Source organism: Natator depressus, unplaced genomic scaffold (assembly GCF_965152275.1).
Source record: "Natator depressus isolate rNatDep1 unplaced genomic scaffold, rNatDep2.hap1 scaffold_35, whole genome shotgun sequence".
In the NCBI taxonomy this organism is placed as follows: Eukaryota; Metazoa; Chordata; order Testudines; family Cheloniidae; genus Natator; species Natator depressus.
The window spans coordinates 334,584-355,692 of NW_027439787.1; the positions used below are offsets into that span (position 1 = coordinate 334,584).

Sequence of the window (21,109 nt, forward strand, 5' to 3'; positions counted from 1 at the left end):
CTGTCCCAGCCCTGAGCTCCCCCCTCGCCGCTCTGCCGGTGCCCCTCACTCCCGACCCGCAGCCCCCGCTGTCGCAGCCCTGAGCTCCCCCCTCGCCGCTCTGCCGGTGCCCCTCACTCCCGACCCGCAGCCCCCGCTGTCCCAGCCCTGAGCTCCCCACCCGCCGCTCTGCCGGTGCCCCTCACTCCCGACCCGCAGCCCCCACTGTCCCAGCCCTGAGCTCCCCACTCGCCGCTCTGCCGGTGCCCCTCACTCCCGACCCGCAGCCCCCGCTGTCCCAGCCCTGAGCTCCCCACTCGCCGCTCTGCCGGTGCCCCTCACTCCCGACCCGCAGCCCCCGCTGTCCCAGCCCTGAGCTCCCCACCCGCCGCTCTGCCGGTGCCCCTCACTCCCGACCCGCAGCCCCCACTGTCCCAGCCCTGAGCTCCCCACTCGCCGCTCTGCCGGTGCCCCTCACTCCCGACCCGCAGCCCCCGCTATCCCAGCCCTGAGCTCCCCCCTCGCCGCTCTGCCGGTGCCCCTCACTCCCGACCCGCAGCCCCCGCTGTCCCAGCCCTGAGCTCCCCACTCGCCGCTCTGCCGGTGCCCCTCACTCCCGACCCGCAGCCCCCGCTGTCCCAGCCCTGAGCTCCCCCCTCGCCGCTCTGCCGGTGCCCCTCACTCCCGACCCGCAGCCCCCGCTGTCCCCGCCCTGAGCTCCCCACTCACCGCTCTGCCGGTGCCCCTCACTCCCGACCCGCAGCCCCCGCTGTCCCCGCCCTGAGCTCCCCCCTCGCCGCTCTGCCGGTGCCCCTCACTCCCGACCCGCAGCCCCCGCTGTCCCAGCCTTGAGCTCCCCCCTCGCTGCTCTGCCAGTGCCCCTCACTCCCGACCCGCATGACCTGCTATCTCAGCCCTGGGCTCCCCCCACACCTCTGCAGTCTATATGTTTTATGGAAATATGCTTATAAGTGTGAATATGACGTAACTGGATTATGCTTTATGCACAAAAGTCTCTGGTAAGGTCTCATTACAAGGCTTATCATCTCCTGAGTGTGGTCATCCTATCTGTATCATTCTTGTACACGCGTCATTCTTGTGTCTGAGGCTAGAAATATGAAGTATGACTCTGAAGTTCTGTTGTAATTATGGACAGTGTGGGCCATTGATGATGGTTTGGAAGCTCGATGGCTCCCACTGACTGGGACACTGGGTTGTAAATGGCTCTGTTCACCTGGTGCGGGCTAGCCCTGGAAGAATGGAGACAAGGGGGCTCACAGGACATGTGACATGTCCGGAAGTCGAGGACACAGGAAGTGAGGGCTGCTCTCAGGACGCCATGAGGAGAAGGTCAGAGGCCCCCAAGGGGCGGGCGGAGCAGGTCCCTCTCCCGTCCTCAGCCACGTGTCGCCCACGCCATAAGCAGCCCGGCCCCGCCCCCGGCCCGAGTCTGCGCCCCCGACCCCCCCCCCGCGCGCTCCCTCAGCCCCCCCAACGCCTCCCACAGCCCGCCCCTCAGCCATTGGCCCCCGACACCCCTCCAGCCTCCCGCGGGCCCCCCCAGCCCCGCCCTCCATCCGGGGATCCCTCAGACCCCGCTCCCCAAACTCCCCCCAGTTCACCCCAACCCTTTTCCTCATCCCTCGGCCCCCAGCGTCCCCCGAAATGTGCTGCCGCCCCCCGCTCCTCCCCCGTACTCAGGACCCCGCCCCACGGACTCCCACCCCTTTCCCCACTGCTGGCCCCACTTTCCCGTCCCCCCTCCCACCGTCCACCCCCAGCGTGCCAGGTTCCTCATCGCCCGTCTCGGCTACCCCCCAACCTGCCGGGTTCCCCTTTCCAGCCACGGTGGGGCCCTCAAACACGCCCCCACCCGCCCCTCTGGGGTCTCTAAATCCCCTATTCCCACAGTGCACCTTGGTAACCCTTCCCTCCTCTACCTCGAATCCCCCATTCCCTTCCCTTGGGTCCCCCTGGACACCTCAACCCCACAGTCCGCCCCCCACAGATATCCTGGTCACTCATTCACACGCTGAGCTAGTCCTTCAGCCCCCACAGCCCACCAAACTTCTCCATCCATGAGCCCCGTGGCCCTGTGGCCGGGAAGGGGGGGGCAAGCTCCCAATGTGGCTGGGCTGGGTGTGGGTGTGAATCTTTTCCTGTCTGGTGTGTGCTGGGCTCACAAAGACTCTTTGCTCCCTCAGGGTGGGGTGTGGTTTTTGACCAAAGGTGACACCGTTTGGGAGCCCTGTGGTTGCGACGGGGTGTCTGGAATGGGGCGTGTGTGATCCCACGGTGCCCCTTCCCCTCTGCCTGCAGAGCTGAGGACAGACGGGTCTGAGGAGCAGAGCAGGAAGGAGAAGAGCAATATGAAGATGGCGTCTAAGATGAGGCCAGGTGACTTCTGTGGAGGGAGACATGCTGGACAATGCCAGGGATTGGGGAGACAACCAGGTGTGAGCCCAGGGCGCAAAGAGAGCTGGGGGAGGGTGTCTGTGTCTGTAACACTTCCCTGTCCTCTCTCACAGATGGAGTCCAAGAGGGATAGGAAGGAGAGAACGAGCGCCCCAGTACTCAAGAATAATAAGGTGCATCCTAGCTGGGCCCGGGGCTCTGTGGGATTCAGACCAGTGGAAGGGACAAGAGTCTCCTGTGCAGAGTGACAATTTTGGGTGCAGGTGCACTGGGGTGCTTCTAATTGTAGCTCCCAGAACATCATGGGAAGGGGGTTCAGGGTAGAGCCCTGGGGTGTGGGAGATGCAAGAAGCAGAGCCTCGCCATCATGGCAGAGTGTGACGATAACTTTTGTTTTTCCTTCTTGCCTTGTGTTTGGCACCAAGGGAAAAGAAGTGTGTAAGTGTGTGTGTGTATGTTGGAGGGTGAGGGGGGTGGGGACAGAGTCCGTCCTGGTGGAGAGATGGAAAGCGAGCGAGAGCGCAAGCACTGTTAATGCTAGGCAAGACCTGTTCAGCTGGGAGTGGAGCAGCTGTCTCTGTCTGTGAGAGGAGTGCTTGGTTTGGGGACTGCTCATCTCTCTTGGTGGGAGGGGTGTGTCGAAGCCCAGCAGGAGGTTGGATCCAGGAGGGTGACTCCAGGTGCTGAGTTACTTTAATTTCTCCTATTCCCCCTCTCTCTCTGTCTTGTCTTCTGTGTTGGACAGCACACCTTCTCTCTCTCTTTGTCGTGCCTCCTACTGCAGGCCATGGGCAGGAGAAGTGCGCATTGATCCCCACAGGCTTGGTCTCGAGAGCCTGCACCATCTAGCAGGAGGGAAGAGAATCATAGCGGGTCCTGGAGGCGACAGTGGGGGAGGTGGGGTGACTGGCCACGCAGCCCGTTGGCTCTGTCTCTTTTCATCGCGTGGAGCTGCTCTAGAGCATGTGGGAGACGGAGGAAGGCCGAGCTCTGGCGCACCAGTAGAGCTGTGGGCAGGGCTGCCTCGCTCATCGGTGATTTCCTGCGCTTGCAGATGAGTTGCCCAGGAGCCCCAGGCAGAGGAGAAGCTGGAAGAAGTGGAGCTGAGCAGGCTGGACATCCCTGTAAGCAGAGATGAACAGTCCTGAGCTTTCTGCCTTTCCCAGCACTGGGTGTGAGTCAGCGGTGAGGGCACTCTCTTCCTCAGCTCTTCCCAGGTTAGTTTTCTTCAGAGGCCGAGAGCTGCGCGTGGTATTGAGGGCAGGGGAAGAGACAATCGTCTCCTGTGCGGAGTGACTCCTTTGGGTGTAGGTGCAGAGGGGGGATTTCTAATTGTATCTGTGATGGCATAATGGGAGGAGGGTTGAAGCCAGAGCCCTGGGGTATGGGAGGAGCAAGAAGAGGAGCCTCACCACCATTGCTTTTTCTTTCCCTCTTGTGTTGTGTTTAATACCAAGGGGAAAGAAGTCATGAGGACGGAGTCCAGCCCCGAGGTGAGATGGAAAGTGAGCGAGAGCAGTGAGAGCGTGAATCCTGTTGATGCCAGGCAAGACCCGTCCAGCTGGGAGCGAAGCAGCTGTCGCTGTGAGTGAGGTAAGTGTCTGGTTTGTGGAGGGCTCTGGTCACAGCCCCCCTGGCTCCAAGCAGGGACTTCCCGTTAGCTGGTGTGGGTTTCCTGCCTAGCTGTGGCTTCAAGGGAGATGATGTTGCCATTTGTGGGGGCTGATCATCTCTCTTACCAGGAGTGGGGTGTGCTCCCCAGGAGAAGGTTGGATCCCTGAGGGTGACTCCCTGTTCTGAGTTTCTTTCCTTCCTCCTAGGTTTCTCTCTCTCTCTCTCTCTCTCTGTCTTCTCTACTGTGTTGGCCAATTCACACTCAAACTCTCTCTCTCCTTTCAGGAACACCTATCATATTCAGTTGCCTACATCCTCTTCCTCTGCTCCCCCCTCCCAGTCTCCTCTGGGCTAGGCTGGGTCTATCTGCCTATGGGCATGGTCTCTGCCCTACTGGGAAGGATGCGTACTGCCTGCCAGGCTACGGGGGTTGCTCCTCCCACTCCCTATCTTCTTAGAGAGTCTGGGGAGACTTCATTGGTGTAAGTGGGTCACAGCGTGAGTGGCCAGTCATGCCTTTTGGGCTGTGGGGTCTGAGACGGAGAGGGGTGGCTCGCTCTCTTTGGGCGACTTTGGGCACAGGAGAAGTGGGGCTGGGATTAGAGATGCCAAGAACCCCCCTAATCACTCTCTAGTTCCATTACTACATCACCCAAAAGCCTCGCTCAGGGTCCACGCCCAGTGCTGGGTTTCTGATTAACCTTTGGTGGGCCCGGTGCCAACATATTTGTGGGCGCCCCATGGGGGCAATGGAGCATGGCGCAGGGGGGGTCTGTCCTCAGAGCGAGGGGTCAGTCAGGGGCAATATGTCATGGCAGGGGCAGCCCCGCTCCACCCAGCACGAGGGCACTATTTACGAACCAGCAGTTGCCAGATGCACAATGGCCCACCCAGCCCTGTGCTGCCAGCGTGCCCCTTCTCCTCGGGGGTGGGCCCATACTGTGCCACACCACCCCCCTGCCCAACACTTGAACATCCCCCCTCCAATTCCCTATGGCCAAAGCCCCCCCAGACCCGCTATGCCCAGCGCGCCCCCTCCCCAGACCCTGCCAAATATGCACAGTGCCCAGCACAACACCACAACTGTCCAGCACCCCCAACAGAACCCCCACTCCCTAGTGCCCCAACACACACGTTCCCTGCCCCCTCACAGCCCAGCATCCCCCGGCTCCAGGCCCTCTAGTGACCCACTCCCCCAAGCCCTGCCTCCTGGCCCCACTCACTGGCCCTGCTGGGAGGTGAGTGTGTGAGCCGGGCTGAACCGCCAGAGCTGGACCTGGGGCGGGGAATCGCTTTGGCCCCTCGGAAGTGGTGCAATCAGCCAGTCCAGGGCCTGCCCCTGCCGGGCTCCATCAGGACCCATTGCCTGGAGGGGCCCAGCCAAGCCCCTCCCCCCGCACTGCCCTCCCCCAACCAGCCGAGACTGGCCAGGCTTCTGCATCAGTCCCAGGCAGCTCAGCTCTGGGGAGACAGGTGGGGCTCGACAGGCCTGCAGCTGGAGGTGCACTGGGGTCCTGCCAGGGGACAGAAAGAAGCTGGCAGGGGGGCCACGGGGTGGAGAGGAGCCCTTGGCCGTCCACGGAGCAGGCTGAGAGGGGTAAATGGTGGGCGGGGGTGGGGACCAGTGGGGTCTCGGGGTGCAGTGCATGCGGAGCAGGCCAGGGCCCCTTCTGATCATGGGCCCGGCTCCATGGAGCCACTGGTGGTCTTGTTAACCTGGCACTGCCCATGCTTCGAAGGGGCCGTGGCCCAGGCCCTTCCACTTGCCATGTGCCCTCAGGTCCCCCTGCCCGCTGGCTCGTCTCCCCTCCCCCCGTCCACTGCTCGCTCCTCTCCGCAGCGGGTGGTGGAAGCTCTACGGCGAAGGCTCTTTTATCGGGCACTAGCTCTCTTAGCTCAGGGCATGGGGCTCCCACTGGTGTCTCTAGACTTCGTCCTCTGCCCCGTCTCTCCGAACTCCCCAAGTCTTGTGGAAACGAGCCTGCTCCTCTCGCAGGTGGCTGACAAAGGAGGCTCCGGCCTGGTGAGGCTCTGGCGTTGTGTAGAGCACGGTGCAGCAGGGACTTATCACTAGGGCCGTAGTTCTTCCTTCCCAGAAACAGGACATACGTGTGGAAAATGGGGCAGCTCCCCCAGCCCCCCCAGGGCAGCGCAAGGTCAGTGTTTGTCAAAAGGGATCAGCAGGAACTCCTACCCCTGCATGGGCTGGGATGGATACCTGGCTGTCCTGGGTCCCTAGAGGTGTGAGAGCAAAGGGAAGATTTGTTTGTGGATTTTCCCCTTCGGGGAACCAAAGGAGCTTTTTCTCAGAGAGCTGCATGGGAGGAAGTGAAGGCTCAACCCTGAGCTGGAGGCTGGCAGCGATATTCTGTTCAGGGCTGGTGAGGGGAAGCTCCTTGCAGTGAGGCTTAGAGGCTCTCTGCTAAAATCTGGCCTGGAAGGTGTTAGTGTTGTGATATTTGTTCAGTGCTGATTGATTGGCTGTAGGAGCTCTGTTGGAAAGAGTGCCACCCTGTCATAAAAATAAAGGGAAGGGTAAACCCCTTTAAAATCCCTCCTGGCCAGAGGAAAAATCCTCCCACCTGTAAAGGGTTAAGAAGCTAAAGGTAACCTCGCTGGCACCTGACCAAAACGACAAATGAGGAGACAAGGGACTTTCAAAAGCTGGGAGGAGGGAGAGAAACAAAGGGTCTGTGTCTGTCTGTGTGATGCTTTTGCCGGGGATAGAACAGGACTGGAGTCTTAGAACTTTTAGTAAGTAATCTAGCTAGGTATGTGTTAGATTCTGATTTCTTTAAATGGCTGAGAAAAGAACTGTGCTGAATAGAATGACTATTCCTGTCTGTGTGTCTTTTTTGTAACTTAAGGTTTTGCCTAGAGCGATTCTCTATGTTTTGAATCTAATCACCCTGTAAGGTATCTACCATCCTGATTTTACAGAGGTGATTCCTTTATTTCTATTAAAAGTCTTCTTGTAGGAAAACTGACTGCTTTTTCATTGTTCTCAGATCCAAGGGTTTGGGTCTGTGGTCACCTATGCAAATTGGTGAGGATTTTTAGCAAAGCTTCCCCAGGAAGTGGGGTGCAAGGGTTGGGAGGATTTTGGGGAGAAAGCCGTGTCCAAACTACGTTTCGCAGTAAACCCAGTTAGAGTTTGGTGGTGGCAGTGGAGATCCAGGGTCAAAGGATAAAATTAATGTGTACCTTGGGGAAGTTTTAACCTAAGCTGGTGAAAGTAAGCTTAGGAGGTTTTCATGCAGGTCCCCACATCTGTACCCTAGAGTTCAGAGTTGGGGAGGAACCTTGACACACCCCCAGCTCTCAGTTCTGCTGATTCTGCAGGTGGACGCTGCCTTTTGGGTCCTAGTGCCTGTCGGGCTCCCCGTCTGAGTGCTGGGAGGAGCCATCCTGTTCTCTGTACAGCAGTGAATGTGTGTGCTGGGGCAGGGCGGGGTGGGGGGAGCGGGGGGAAATAAGCCATAGGGAAGGAAGGGGGTGGGATGAGGAGGGCTGGGGCAATAGGGAAGGAGCACGGGGTGGGGAAGAGAAGGGGATAGAGGAAGCGGGGGCATGGGGAAGCGAGGGCCCGGCATGCAGCATCCCCTTGGCAGCAGCTGAGGCTCCCCATTAAGCAGGCCCATCAAACCCTCACCCTGACAAGCCCCCATCTCCCCTGCACCTGGACCACCCTGATAAGCCACCCGGACACCCACCCCACAGATCCCCAGCCTGCTACACTTGGACCCGCACTCCAATGAGCCCTACCTCCCCTGCACCTGGACCCGTCCTGCGCTGAGCTCCCCACACCAACACACCTCCTGCTGAGCCCCAACCACCTTCACTTGGAGCCCTCTGCAGAGTCCCACTGCGCCTGCACCTGGAGCCCCCCAACAAGCCCCTGTGCATCCAGATCCCGCAGTGAGCCACCTCAGCCCGACTGCTCCACACAGAACCCTCTTACCCCACCGGGATCCCCTCACACTGAGCCCCTCCACACTTCGATCCTGCCAGGCTGAGCCTGTCTGCCCACACCTGGCGCAGGGGCAGTGGCCAAGAGTTTCTGGGGCAGGTTTATCCCTTCCGCTGTGTCAGGGTCGGGTGCAGCCTCACGGCCGAGTCCCTATCCCAGGAGGGGAGGGGGAAGGCTGCAGGGTGATCTCCCACCTCCACGCAGCCTGTGGCCTCTGCTCCCCACTGCCATGCGGGAGCTTCCACATTCATTTATTGACAAATAACATTTGCAGAATTTTAAAATAGTGCATAGAATTTTTAATTGTTTGGTGCTGAATTCCCTCAGGAATATGGGGTGCTGAGCAGTCGTGGGGGGGGGGCTGTGAAAGGGAGTGCTGGGCATAGGGGTCTGTAGGCCATGGGGACCCACATATATGTTTGGTGCCGGGCTCACAGAAGGTTAATCGGGCCCTGTCCACACCTCCTTGTGCTGGGCACTGCACGGACACCCAGAGGGCCGGCAGGATGCATGAGGAGGTAGATGAGTGTGTGAGGCAGATGGGTGAAGGGCTGTATGTTGCATACAGTGGGGGCGGATGGGGGGCTTTAGGGTTGGATGGACAGCGGGACAGGTGGAGAGCTGCAGGGACGGGTGGTGACGTCACGGGCCAGAGGTGTGATGGGTTCAGCTCATGGGTGCTAGCCCTGTCATCTCCTGCCCCCATCTGCCCTGGACTCTGCCCCGTCTCTTGCAGGCAGCACTCAGCAGAGTCAGGCCCTGTAGTGGTACACTGGTGCCTCCATCCCGTGCGTACACCTGTGCACAGGGTGCTGCTGGAGAGCTCAGGCCTGGACAAGCCAGCGGGCTCACGGCTGCTGAACCAGCTCCTCCAAAGACTGCCCCAGATCTCCCCCTCCTTGGGCAGCACGACCCTGGCCGGGGGGACTCCTTGTCCCTCCTTGCACCCAAAGCAGCCTGCTCAGCAGAGAGTCTGAGGTCCCCTGCCTCCGCCCAGCCTCTAGCTGGAGCTGCTCCAGCCCCGAATTGCTGGTCTCCCAGCCTGGGTGGAGTTGGTTTGTTGTCCTCGCGGAGTCAGTTCTTTCTCCCTGATAGATTATGATTTTCCCCTCTGCAGTTAGTTGGTCTTTCTCTGCTTCCCCAGAACCCCTCCCCAGAGTCTGTCATTGCTTCACCTAAAAGCTGCTTCCCCTTTGGGTCTCTGTGTTCTGGGGTCTCTGCTGTCATCGGGGACCCTGGGCTATGGGCAGGTGCTCAGCAAGGTGAGGGTTGTAACTCAGAGCTTTCTTCATCAGAAATTTAAATAAAATTAGCCTTTGCCTCATTCCTTAAAGTGCAGAGTAACACACAGGCACACACCTGCTCACCAGGGGTATGTGTGGGTTGGTGTCAGGGTGCAGGGCCCCCTGGTGCCCAGGTGGGGCAGTGCATGGTGAATATCGCTCTTGTTGGGGCACTGACAGCTGCTGGCCAGGTGGGATAGTGCCCTATGTGTATCTCCCCCCCAGCACTGTGATAGTGACCCCTGCCGACCAGGCACCACTGGTAGCCAGATGAGTCAGTGCTCTAGGTGAGTACTTCACCTCCCCCAAGGCGGCAGGGTGCCTGGGTGGCCGTGTTAGGTAGTACCCTGGGTATCTTCCAACCCCCTTGTGGCAGTGAGCCCTGTTCCTGGTGCACATCACTCCCCCACTAGGGATGTGCACTGGTGGCCAAGTGGGGCAGTTTCCTGTGTGTAGCCCCCCACCCCCTCTGTGGCCAGCTATGGCAGGCACTAATCCCTGGCATCCACGTGGGGCAATACCCTCTATATATCCCCCAATTGGGGCAGTGCCCTGTGTGTGTGTTTGTCTCCCCTGTCAAGGTTCCTTCCCCACTCTGAACTCCAGGGTACAGATGTGGGGACCGGCTTGAAAACCTCCTAAGCTTACTTATACTAGCATAGGTTAAAACTTCCCCAAAGTACAAATTATTTTTACCCTTTGCTCTTGGAATTTCCACTTCCACCACCAGACTTTAACTGGGTTTACTGGGAAACGTAGTTTGGACACGTCTTTCCCCCCAAAATCCTCCCAACCCTTCCACCCCACTTCCTTGGGAAAGTTTGGTAAAAATCCTCACCAATTTGCATAGGTGACCACAGACCCAAACCCTTGGATCTGAGAACAATGAAAAAGCAGTCAGTTTTCTTACAAGAAGACTTTTAATAGAAGTAAAGGAATCACCTCTGTAAGATCAGGATGGTAGATACCTTACAGGGTGATTAGATTCAAAACATAGAGAACCCCTCTAGGCAAAACCTTAAGTTACAAAAAAGACACACAGACAGGAATAGTCATTCTATTCAGCACAGTTCTTTTCTCAGCCATTTAAAGAAATCATAATCGAACACATACCTAGCTAGATTACTTACTAAAAGTTCTAAGACTCCATTCCTGTTCTGTCCCCGGCAAAAGCATCACACAGACAGACACAGACCCTTTGTTTCTCTCCCTCCTCCCAGCTTTTGAAAGTCTCTTGTCTCCTCATTGGTCATTTTGGTCAGGTGCCAGCGAGGTTACATTTAGCTTCTTAACTCTTTACAGGTGAGAGGATTTTTCCTCTGGCCAGGAGGGATTTTAAAGGGGTTTACCCTTCCCTTTATTTTTATGACATCCCCTATTTGGGTGGTGACTGCTGGTGGCTAAGTGAGACAGTGGCCTTTGATTTCCTCTTCTCTCCCCGCACTCCCACATCTGAGGTAGTGCCCCCTGTTGGCCAGTTGAGGCACTACTAATTGGAGCAGTGACCTCCCGGTGGTGGCCTGGTGTGGCAGTGCCCTCTTGGTATCTCCCTCCCACAACAGACAGACACACACTATTGTGGTAGTGGCCACTTCAGGTCTTGGCCTGTTTATCATTCCTCCACCACCACCATTGCAGCAGTGACTCCTGGTGGCCACGTGAGGCAGGGCCCTGCATGTGTCCCCCTGGCCAGTGCTGCAGTGACCCCTGGGGCCCAGTTTGAGAACAGGTTTTGTGTACCTCACGTGTAGCCTGCGTGTACCTCACGTCTTGGGGCAGTAAAGTGTGGTAGCCAGCTAACACAGGGCACAGTCTGACGTCTGGTGGCCACGTAGGGCAGTGGCCTGTGTGTACCATCTCCACTGGCGCCGTGACCCCTGGTGCCTTGGTACTAAGATGCAGCCACATCTGGGTTACACAGTGGGGCTGTATATCGGCCAATGGAGATAGGCCCCCACTGTTCCAGGAAGTAGACAAGGTCTAAGATACCAGAGCAACTGCTGCTGCTATTTCAACAGGAAGAGAAGGAGGAGGCTGCAGGATGGTGAAGGAGAGAAAATCAACACTGCAGGAGCAGGAGAAGCTAAAGACCAGGAGAATCCAGAAGCCAAGTCACCAGAGAGGTACAGGGAACCTCTCTGCAACCTCCCCAGAACTCTCATTTGAAGAGGGGTGTGGACTGTGGAATATGTAGCTTTCTCCCAAAAAACATAAAGAAATAGCTTTGAGCTCTGATGCGCTATGTAGGTCAGTTCTTTGATGGGGTTAGTGAGGGGTTCAATGCCATTTAACTAATCCACTTTCAAGTCACACCTTCTACTAATCAAAATTCATTTTGCTGAGTGTCCCCCTGTTGGCAAGCCCTAAATTCTCCGCGCTGACCTGTCCCTTCAAGGCCCTGGGTTTGTGGTACAGGAAGGACTGGATCACTTTTTGTAGTGGGAGAGCTGAAAGCCGGCTAGCTGGATCCCCGTGTGTTCACAAGCAGTGTGAAAAAACACAATTCCCGCTCACACTGCTCAGGGACAGCACAGCTCGGGGGTTCTCAAGGATCACACAATAATGCTCGCTTCAGAGGCGTGCGCACGGGGTGGGCCCAGGCACACCCGAATCAGGGTCGCCCCAAGCGCAAAAAAAAAAAGGGGGGGGGGGCGGCCGGACTGCTGGAGATGGGGGGGCGAGGGAGTCTGGGGTAGGGGGGCCCTGGCCCAGCCACTCTTCTCCGCCCCCGCTCTCTCCTGTGGGGGAGAAGCTTGGTGGGGCTGCGCCCTGGGCTCGGTCCTGCTGCTCCGAGTCTGCTGGCAGCCAAGCTCCCGCCTCGCCCTGCAGCTCGCTGTGGACTCGCCCCACCTCCTCCCCCTGCCCCCGGTCCACGGTGTGCCGGGCAGAGAGAGGGGGACATGGAGAAGAGGCAGGGACAGGGCCTTGAGGAAGCGGGTGGAATCGGGGTATACCCCCTCCAGCCCCCTCCTGTGAACCGCTCAGGGCAGGGGGCTGGGAGCACCCCCATGACTCCAGCGCACCTCCCCAGCCCTGACCCCTGCAGCCCTCTCCCACACACGCAGCCCTCTGCCCTGACTCCTACACACCCCAGCCCTGACTCCTGCACCCCCTCACACACCCTGCCCTGACTCCTGCACCCCCCTCACACACACCCAGTCCCCAGTTCTGACTCCTGCACCCCCCACACATCCCCACCCCCACCCTGAGCACCAAACTGGAGCTCTTGCACCCTCCCCCCCACATACCAACCTGCACCCCTCGCACCGAATGGGAGCTGCCCTAGGTAAGCGCTCCACACCCCCAACCTCCTGCCCCAACCCTGAGCCCCCTCCCTCATTCTACCTCCTGTTCAGACCCTGCACCCCAACCCCCAGCCTTCTCCATCACACCCAGCCCTGTGCTCAGTGCACCCCCCACCCTCAGCTCAGTGCAGAGTGAGATGAAGAGAATGGGCTAGAATCAGGGAGAAGGTAGGTACCCACTCTATGTGGGCAGGAGTGGGGGGGATCCTGTTTACCCCCTCCCCAGACCTGCTGTGCTTGCAGTTTACCCCCGGCCCCTTTTTTGCTTCAAGGACCAATCCTAGCTCCTGCCCCACTGTGCTTTTGCCCTCAGCCCCTGCCTTGCTCCAGTCAACAGGGACTAATCCTCCCCCCATGTCCCACTGTGCTCATCTTGCCCCTATCCCCTGCCTCACTCCAGCTGGGGACCAATCCTTCCCCCCGCCCCCCATGCCCAACTTTGAGGGTGGATGAAAATCAATGACTTTTTAAAAAAAATCAAATAATCTGATTTTTTTAATTTAAATTGGATTTTTGAGGAAAAAATATCTAAAGATTGTTTTAATTAAGGTACATCAGAGATGCTTAGTTTTGCAGTTCTCAGACTGTGGATTTGTGTCTACAGAGGTAATGTGCTTGTTAACAGCAAAAATGTTTTAAATAAATAAATAATATAGAGAGGTGAGAAATAACAGACCTCAACTCTATTGTCCCTCTGCAAATATGTGGACACAGGGTCAACTCCTTACCTCTCTTTAAAAGTGACAAGTTTCAAAAAGTTCAATGAATAGAAGATTGTTGGTTGCAGAATAGATCTGGACAAGGAAAAGAAGTTTGGAGATAAACGTGAGAAGTGAGAGACATATGCTTTTTGTTAAACTATTATGTTTGCTGTTGAAGAAAAATATCCAGAATACTTCATGTTGTTGTTTTAGTTAAATAAAGCAATTTAAATATCTGTCTGGGGATGTTCTCTTCCTCATACAGCCTGGCAAGAAAATCCTCCAAATATTAATGATTAACCTGTTGAATTGGAGAGAGTTCACCTCCCAATAACTTCATAAATCTCTGCTTCAGTTACCTTTGGTAAATGAAATAACCAAACACTCATTCATGTTGTGACATAGCTGTAAAACTCATCTGAAAAGTTTTCCAAATAAATCACGGTTTAAAAATGTATAGTGTTTCCCTTCTGAAAGTGAAACCTACATCAAAATCTGAGTTGTGAAGAATGTGTATTAAGGTTATAACAAGCAACAAGAATGCACTTTTATGTAGAAAACCATGATTAAATGGTGACTTCCTGACGAGTGATTTAAATCAAATCCACCCTGCCCGCTGTCCTCTTGCCCCGGCCTCTTCATTCCCCAGGGGGGCCCACAAATATGTTTGGTGCCAGGCCCACAGAAAGTCAATCCTGCCCTGTTCCTAGAATGAACCCTCATTGAGTGGGGCGATCCCCAGGGAGCAGCTCCAACCTCCAGCGTGTCTGACCAGCGACAGGACATGAGCACGGCAAGGGAGGGGGTGACAGTGACATCACACAGGCCTTTTGCAGGAGCTCAGCCGATTGGTCAAAGGTGGTGGGGAGGTGGTGACCTCACAGACAGATGCTGACATCAGCCAGGCAGGACTGGGAGGGGCCAGGGAAACCTCGGCGACCCCTGTGGCTTCACTTCAGCGAATCTCCTTCTCGAGGTCTCTCCGTGAGGACTGAGAGGGGATCGGGGTCACGTACGTGAGCACCAGGGGGAACCTCTGTAGAGTTTTCTCCTTTGCTTTCATAGATTTATTGATAGAAAACAGACGTCCCTGTTGAGAAGGTAAGAGCCTCCTCAGGTCTGAAACCTCTTCAGTTGGATCCATCTGGTGACAGTTGAATTCTAGGCGTGGAAAACACAAGCTTAAGGGGGCAGAATTTTATTCCGCACCTAAATTCTGTCCCTTAGAATCACTGGGGACATGAGGGTTAGTCCTTTTTATTTCACCTTTTCCTCCATTCCTCCCTCCTTTCTCTTCTTCTCTTGCATCTTTTGTCCTTTCTCCTCTTCCCCTCCCAACACCAGGAGGTGTGTGTGTGTGTGTTTGTGAATCCACTGATCTTCCTTCATGTGGGAACAGATGATACCGATAGATTCTCTTTGGAACGTATCAAGGAAGACTATGCCAGGCTTGGGAAGAAGCTTTAGGAAATTGAGGCTCAGGTGATCTTCAGTGGGTTTCTGCCTGTTCCTAGAGGTGGGCAACAAAGGTGTGACAAGATTATGACTATCAACAGATGGCTCAGGCAGTGGTGCTGTAAGGAGGGCTTTGGGATGTCTGGCCACTGGGAGGCATTCCTGGACAGAGGACTGTTCTCTCCGGATGGACTTCATCTGAGTAGGGAAGGAAATAGACTTCTCGGATGGAGGCTGGCACAACTGATTAAGAGAGCTTTAAACGAGGAATCTGGGGGAGATGGTTGGAAGATGTCCAGGTAATCTCCACACCGGATTTTAATATTGAGAGGGAAGAAAACAAAGTAATGAAGGATACAGCTGTGAGTAGGAGAATGGACATAAGGAGGAAGGGCAGTGTGGACACCAGTCTAATAGGTCATACTGGCGGTAGAATGTCAGTGCCTAATCGGGTAAAGAATGTGATTGAGGGCAAACAGCAAAAATGAAGATGTTTGTACACCAATGCGAGGAGCCTAGGTAACAAAATGGAGGAACTAGAGCTACTGGTGCAGGAAGTGAAACCAGATATTGTAGGGATAACAGAAACAGGGTGGAATAGTCGTCATGACTGGAGTTCAGGTATTGAAGGGTATGTGCTGTTTAGGAAGGACCGAAATAAAGGCAAAGGTGGTGGAGTAGCATTGTCTATCAATGAGGAGGTCGATTGTAAAGAAATAAGAAGCGATGGAATGGATAAGACAGAGTCTGGGCAAAAATCACATTGGGGAAGAAAACTACTAAAGCCTCCCCTGGGATAGTGCTTGGGGTGTGCTAGAGACTGCCGGGATCTAATTTGGATATGGAGAGAGACCTCTTTAATGTTTCTAATGAAGTAAATACTAATGGCAACTGTGTGATAATGGGAAATCTTAACTTCCCAGATATAGACTGGAGGACGAGTGCTAATAATAATAATAGGGCTCAGATTTTCCTAGATGCGATAGCTGATGGATTCCTTCATCAAGTAGTTGCTGAACTAACAAGAGGGGATGCCATTTTAGATTTGGTTTTGGTGAGTAGTGAGGACCTCACAGAAGAAATGGTTGTCGGGGACAACCTTGGTTCGAGTGATCATGAGCTAATTCAGTTCAAACGGAATGGAAGGAGAAACAAAAATAGATCTGTGACTAGGGTTTTTGATTTCAAAACGGCTGACTTTCAAAAATTAAGGAAATTAGTTAGGGAAGTGGATTGGACTGAAGAATTTATGGATCGAAAGGCGGAGGAGGCCTGGGATTACTTTAAATCAAAGCTGCAGAAACTATCAGAAGCTTGCATCCCAAGAAAGGGGAAAAAATTCATAGGCAGGAGTTGCAGACCAAGCTGGATGAGCAAGCATCTCGGAGAGGTGATGAAGAAAAAGCAGAAAGCATACAGGGAGTGGAAGATGGGAGGGATCAGCAAGGAAAGCTACATTATTGAGGTCAGAACACGTAAGGATAAAGTGAGAAAGGCTAAAAGTCAAGGAGAGTTGGACCTTGCAAAGGGAATTAAAACCAATAGTAAAAGGTTCTATAGCCATATAAATAAGAAGAAAACAAAGAAAGAAGAAGTGGGACCGCTAAACACTGAGGATGGAGTGCAGGTCAAGGATAATCTAGGCATGGCCCGATATCTAAACAGATATTTTGCCTCAGTCTTTAATGAGGCTAATGAGGAGCTTAGGGATAACGGTAGCATGAGAAATGGGAATGAGGCTATGGAGGTAGATATTACCGTATCCGAGGTAGAAGCCAAAAACTCAAACAGCTTAATGGGACTAAATCGGGGGCCCAACTAATCTTCCTCCAAGAATATTAAAAGAATTGGCACAAGAAATTGCAAGCCCATTAGCAAGAATTTTTAATGAATCGGTAAACTCAGGGGTTGTACCATATGACTAGAGAATTGCTAACACAGTTCCTATTTTTAAGAAAGGAAAAAAAGTGATCCGGGTAACTACAGGCCTGTTAGTTTGATATCTGTAGTATGCAAGGTCTTGGAAAAATTTTGAAGGAGAAAGTAGTTAAGGACATTGAGGTCAATGGTAAATGGGACAAAATACAACATGGTTTTACAAAAGGTAGATCGTGCCAAACCAACCTGATTGCTCTCTTTGAGACAGAAACAGATTTTTTTAGACAAAGGAAACGCAGTGGATCTAATTTACCTAGATTTCAATAAGACATTTGATACGGTGCCACATGGGGAATTATTAGTTAAATTGGAAAAGATGGGGATCAATATGAAAATTGGAAGGTGGATAAGGAAGTGGTTAAAGGGGAGACTACAGTGGGTCATAGTGAAATGCAAACTGTCAGGCTGGAGGGAGGTTACCAGTGGAGTTCCTCAGGGATCGGTTTTGGGACCAATCCTTTTTAATCTTTTTATTACTGACCTTGGCACAAAAAGTGGGAGTGTACTAATAAAGTTTGTGGATGACACAAAGCTGGGACGTATTGCCAATTCAGAGAAGGACCAGGATATCATACAGGAAGATCTGGATGACCTTGTAACCTGGAGTAATAGCAATAGGATGAAATTTAATAGTGAGAAGCGTAAGGTCATGCATTTAGGGATTAATAAGAAGAATTTTAGTTATAAGCTGGGGACACATCAATTGGAATTAAGAGAGGAGAAGGACCTTGGAGTACTGGTTGACCGCAGGATGACTATGAGCCACCAATTTGATATGGCCGTGAAAAAAGCTAATGCGGTCTTGGGATGCATCAGGCAAGGTATTTCCATTAGAGATAAGGGGGTGTTAGTACCATTATGAAAGGCATTCTTCACCTGGAATACTGTGTGCAGTTCTGGTCTCCCATGTTTAAGAAGGAAGAAATCAAACTAGAACAGGTACAGAGAAGGGCTACTAGGATGATCCGAGGAATGGAAAACCTGTCTTATGAAAGGAGACTCAAGGAGCTAGGCTTGTTTAGCCTAACCAAAAGAAGGCTGAGGGGAGATATGATTGCTCTCTATAAATATATCAGAGGGATAAATACCATAGAGGGAGAGGAATTATTTAAGCTCAGTACAAATGTGGACACAAGAACAAATGGATATAAACTGGCCATCAGGAAGTTTAGACTTGAAATTAGACAAAGGTTTCGAACCATTATCAGAGGAGTGAAGTTCTGGAACAGCCTTCCAAGGGAAGCAGTGAGGGCAAAAAACCTATCTAGCTTCAAGATTAAGCTCGATAAATTTATGGAGGAGATGGTATGATGGGACAGCATGATTTTGGCAATTAATTGATCTTTGACTCTTCGTGGTAGATGGGGCCCAGTGGCCTTTCATGGGATGTTGCATGGGATGGGATCTGAGTTACTACAGAGAATTTTTTTCTGGGTATCTGGCTGGTGAGTCTTGCCCACATGCTCAGAGTTCAGCTGATCCTCATATTTGGGGTCGGGATGGAATTTTCCCCCAGGGCAGATTGGCAGAAGCCCTGGGGGTTTTTCACCTTCCTCTGCAACATGGGGCATGGGTCACTTGCTGGAGGATTCTCAGCACCTTGAAGTCTTTAAACCATGATTTGAGGACTTCAATACCTCAGAGAAAGGTGAGAGGTTTATTGCAGGAGTGAGTGTGTGAGATTCTGTGGCCTGCATTGTGCAGGCCAGACTAGATGATCATAATGATCCCTTCTGACCTTAAAGTCTATGAGTCGATGACTGTCATGGCTGGGTCAAGGACAGCCAGACCTACTGGTCAGAGCCAGAGTCCACACTCACAGGACAGGAGTCATGAGTCAGCTGGGTCAGGATACTGGAAGATCAGAAGCAAAAAACAAACTTGCGATCACAACCACAAATCAGATGCCAGGAAATCAAGCCAGGGGAGCGGCAGCAGAAAGAGGCAGCACATGGTCCAGAACAGGGAGCAGCCCTGGTGTTCAGACAGCTTCCTCTTCCTGCTGCTGTCTTAAGCAGGGCCAGGGGGCCAATTAGCTGCTCTCCGACTCCTCCAGTAGGACCTCGGGAGTGGAGCCTCAAACTGGGGCTGAACGTCGTGGGTCCTAGGTAAGCAATTTTCAGCAGGCTTCCAGGTGGAGAGTTGGAGTGTGGCTGCTTCCATGAACCCTGCAGACCCGTGGGTCATGACAGTGAGTGATCTCTGCCCACTCAAACTTCCTGCAGGAAACTGTCTCCAGGATCCTGGATACATCCTCTGAGAATAACATGAGGATATCACGATGAGAAATAGGTCTCTGCACCAGGGCTGGGATCCAGGGACAGGGAAACCTCCCAACAAGGATATGTAGCAGGAGCCCCCTGTTTGTAGCAAGAGCCCTAAGTGGCAGGACGAGTGAACGGTTCTTACCTCCAGGAGATGTATGGGATCTTCCATCTGAGTCTCAATGGGACCCATGTTGCTTGGTTTCACAGGATGAGATAACCTGTCCGCACTGCTCCCTGAGTTGGGCTGGCTGCAGGATATATCTGAGAGGCTGGGACAGAGCCTGAAAGACAGATCTGACAATCAGGGTTCTGTCACCCCAGAGGGAGAACAGAGGGTCTGAACCCCAGAGAATAAGCAACTGAACCAACCAATTCCTGTTCTGGATCTAGAAGCGGCTTCAGTTTGCTAGCAGGAGACTGTACAGGAGACCTTGCAGCTGGGGGGCAACCCAGGCACTAACATGGGCATGGAAGTTTGAGGAACAGGGCAGAGGCCTGTGTGGGGCTAGGAGGGCAGGGGTTGGAGAAACAAGAGCAGAGGATCAAACACGTTCTTAAGGTAGGTCAGGATGATCCCCATTTCAAAGCTAGAGAAAGTGAGGCACCAGATGGGAGAGTGACGTGGCCAGGATCACGTTACCACTCAGTGGCAGGGCTGCACTACAACCTGTTCCCTGCTCTCATCACTGGACCCTGCTGCCCCTGCTGTATGACCACTCCGGCCATGCTCTCCCAGAGGCCATCCCCACCACTCTCCATTACCGGCTGTTTCCACAATGGAAGCAGGCTTGTAACAGAGTTCACTCACCGATAGGTTCCCCTTCCTGGCAAGGCCTGGTGCCACAGCTTTCTTGCTGGGCTAGCACCCCGGCCAAGAGTCGGTAGGGCACTCTGGCAGTTTTTTGCCTGGGAACTCAGCCCTTCAGTCAGGTGACCGTCTTTTAGCCCACTCCTTCCTGGGTCGCGCTCATCCTAAACTAAAAGTCCAAAAATGTCTTTGTCATAAATATAAAGGGAAGGGTAAACCCCTTTAAAATCCCTCCTGGTCAGAGGAAAAATCCTCTCACCTGTAAAGGGTTAAGAAGCTAAAGGTAACCTCGCTGGCACCTGACCAAAATGACCAATGAGGAGACAAGAGACTTTCAAAAGTTGGGAGGAGGGAGAAAAACAAAGGGTCTGTGTCTGTCTGTGTGATGCTTTTGCCAGAGACAGAACAGGAATGGAGTCTTAGAACTTAGTAAGTAATCTAGCTAGGTATGTGTTAGATTATGATTTCTTTATATGGCTGAGAAAAGAACTGTGCTGAATAGAATGACTATTCCTGTCTGTGTGTCTTTTTTGTAACTTAAGGTTTTACCTAGAGGGATTCTCTATGTTTTGAATCTAATTACCCTGAAAGGTATTCACCATCCTGATATTACAGAGGTGATTCTTTTCTTTTTACTTCTATTAAAAGTCTTCTTGTAAGGAAACGGAATGCTTTTTCATTCTTCTAAGATCCAAGGGTTTGAGTCTGTGGTCACCTATGCAAATTGGTGAGGATTTTTACCAAACCTTCCCCAGGAAGTGGGGTGCAAGGGTTGGGAGGATTTTGGGGGGAAAGACATGTCCAAACTCTGTTTTTTCAGGAACCCAGTTAAAGTTTGGTGGTGGCAGTGGAAATCCAAGGGCAAAGGGTAAAATTAATTTTTACCTTGGGGAAGTTTTAACCTAAGCTGGTAAAAGTAAGCTTAGGAGGTTTTCATGCAGGTCCCCACATCTGTACCCTAGAGTTCAGAGTGGGGAAGGAACCTTGACATGGTGGCAGAGTGGTGGGATTAACCTGAAATCATTCTGAGATCAATTTGAGATTTTTTGAACGAGAAAAACAGATTTTAAAAAGGAAATATTTTTTTTCCTTTGGGGCTGCTGGAAAGGAGGTCCAACTGAAAGCAGCTAGTTTTTTCTCTGCTTTGGGGCCAGAGCAGAGACAAAAGGGTATTATCTTTGTGAATTGCAGGTTTTCTTTGCCTGGAGGCAGAGTAGTTAACCTCCTGCAGGGAAATTCACAGTCTTCACAAACCTGAGGTTTTTTTCCCCCTAAAAGTAAATAGTGGGGTGTTCTATACCAATTTGCCTGGAGACAAAAGTGGTAGGGTTTTTTTTTTTTAGGATTTTGATTTTTTTTACAAGGAGCGCAGAT

At 53.2% G+C, this 21,109-nt stretch overlaps 1 protein-coding gene and 1 long non-coding RNA gene across 2 annotated transcripts in view; one reads left to right on the forward strand and one right to left on the reverse strand.

The window, feature by feature from the left end:
* The window catches only part of LOC141980426 (uncharacterized), a 174,654-nt gene extending 162,764 nt beyond the window's left edge, over nt 1-11,890 (forward strand). The window contains exons 11-16 of the mRNA XM_074941653.1: nt 1,136-1,329; nt 2,184-2,376; nt 2,508-2,567; nt 3,449-3,611; nt 3,852-3,987; nt 11,280-11,890. The gene's annotated coding sequence lies outside the window, so the exon portion shown is untranslated. The remainder of the gene's footprint in view (nt 1-1,135; nt 1,330-2,183; nt 2,377-2,507; nt 2,568-3,448; nt 3,612-3,851; nt 3,988-11,279) is intronic.
* A 1,481-nt stretch (nt 11,891-13,371) lies between these two features.
* Nucleotides 13,372-20,038, reverse strand: LOC141980420 (uncharacterized). The gene is made up of 3 exons (XR_012637551.1): nt 19,736-20,038; nt 19,070-19,208; nt 13,372-14,777 (listed from the first exon to the last, which is right to left on the reverse strand). It is a non-coding gene; the product is annotated as an uncharacterized LOC141980420 (long non-coding RNA).
* Nucleotides 20,039-21,109: the final 1,071 nt, after the last annotated feature.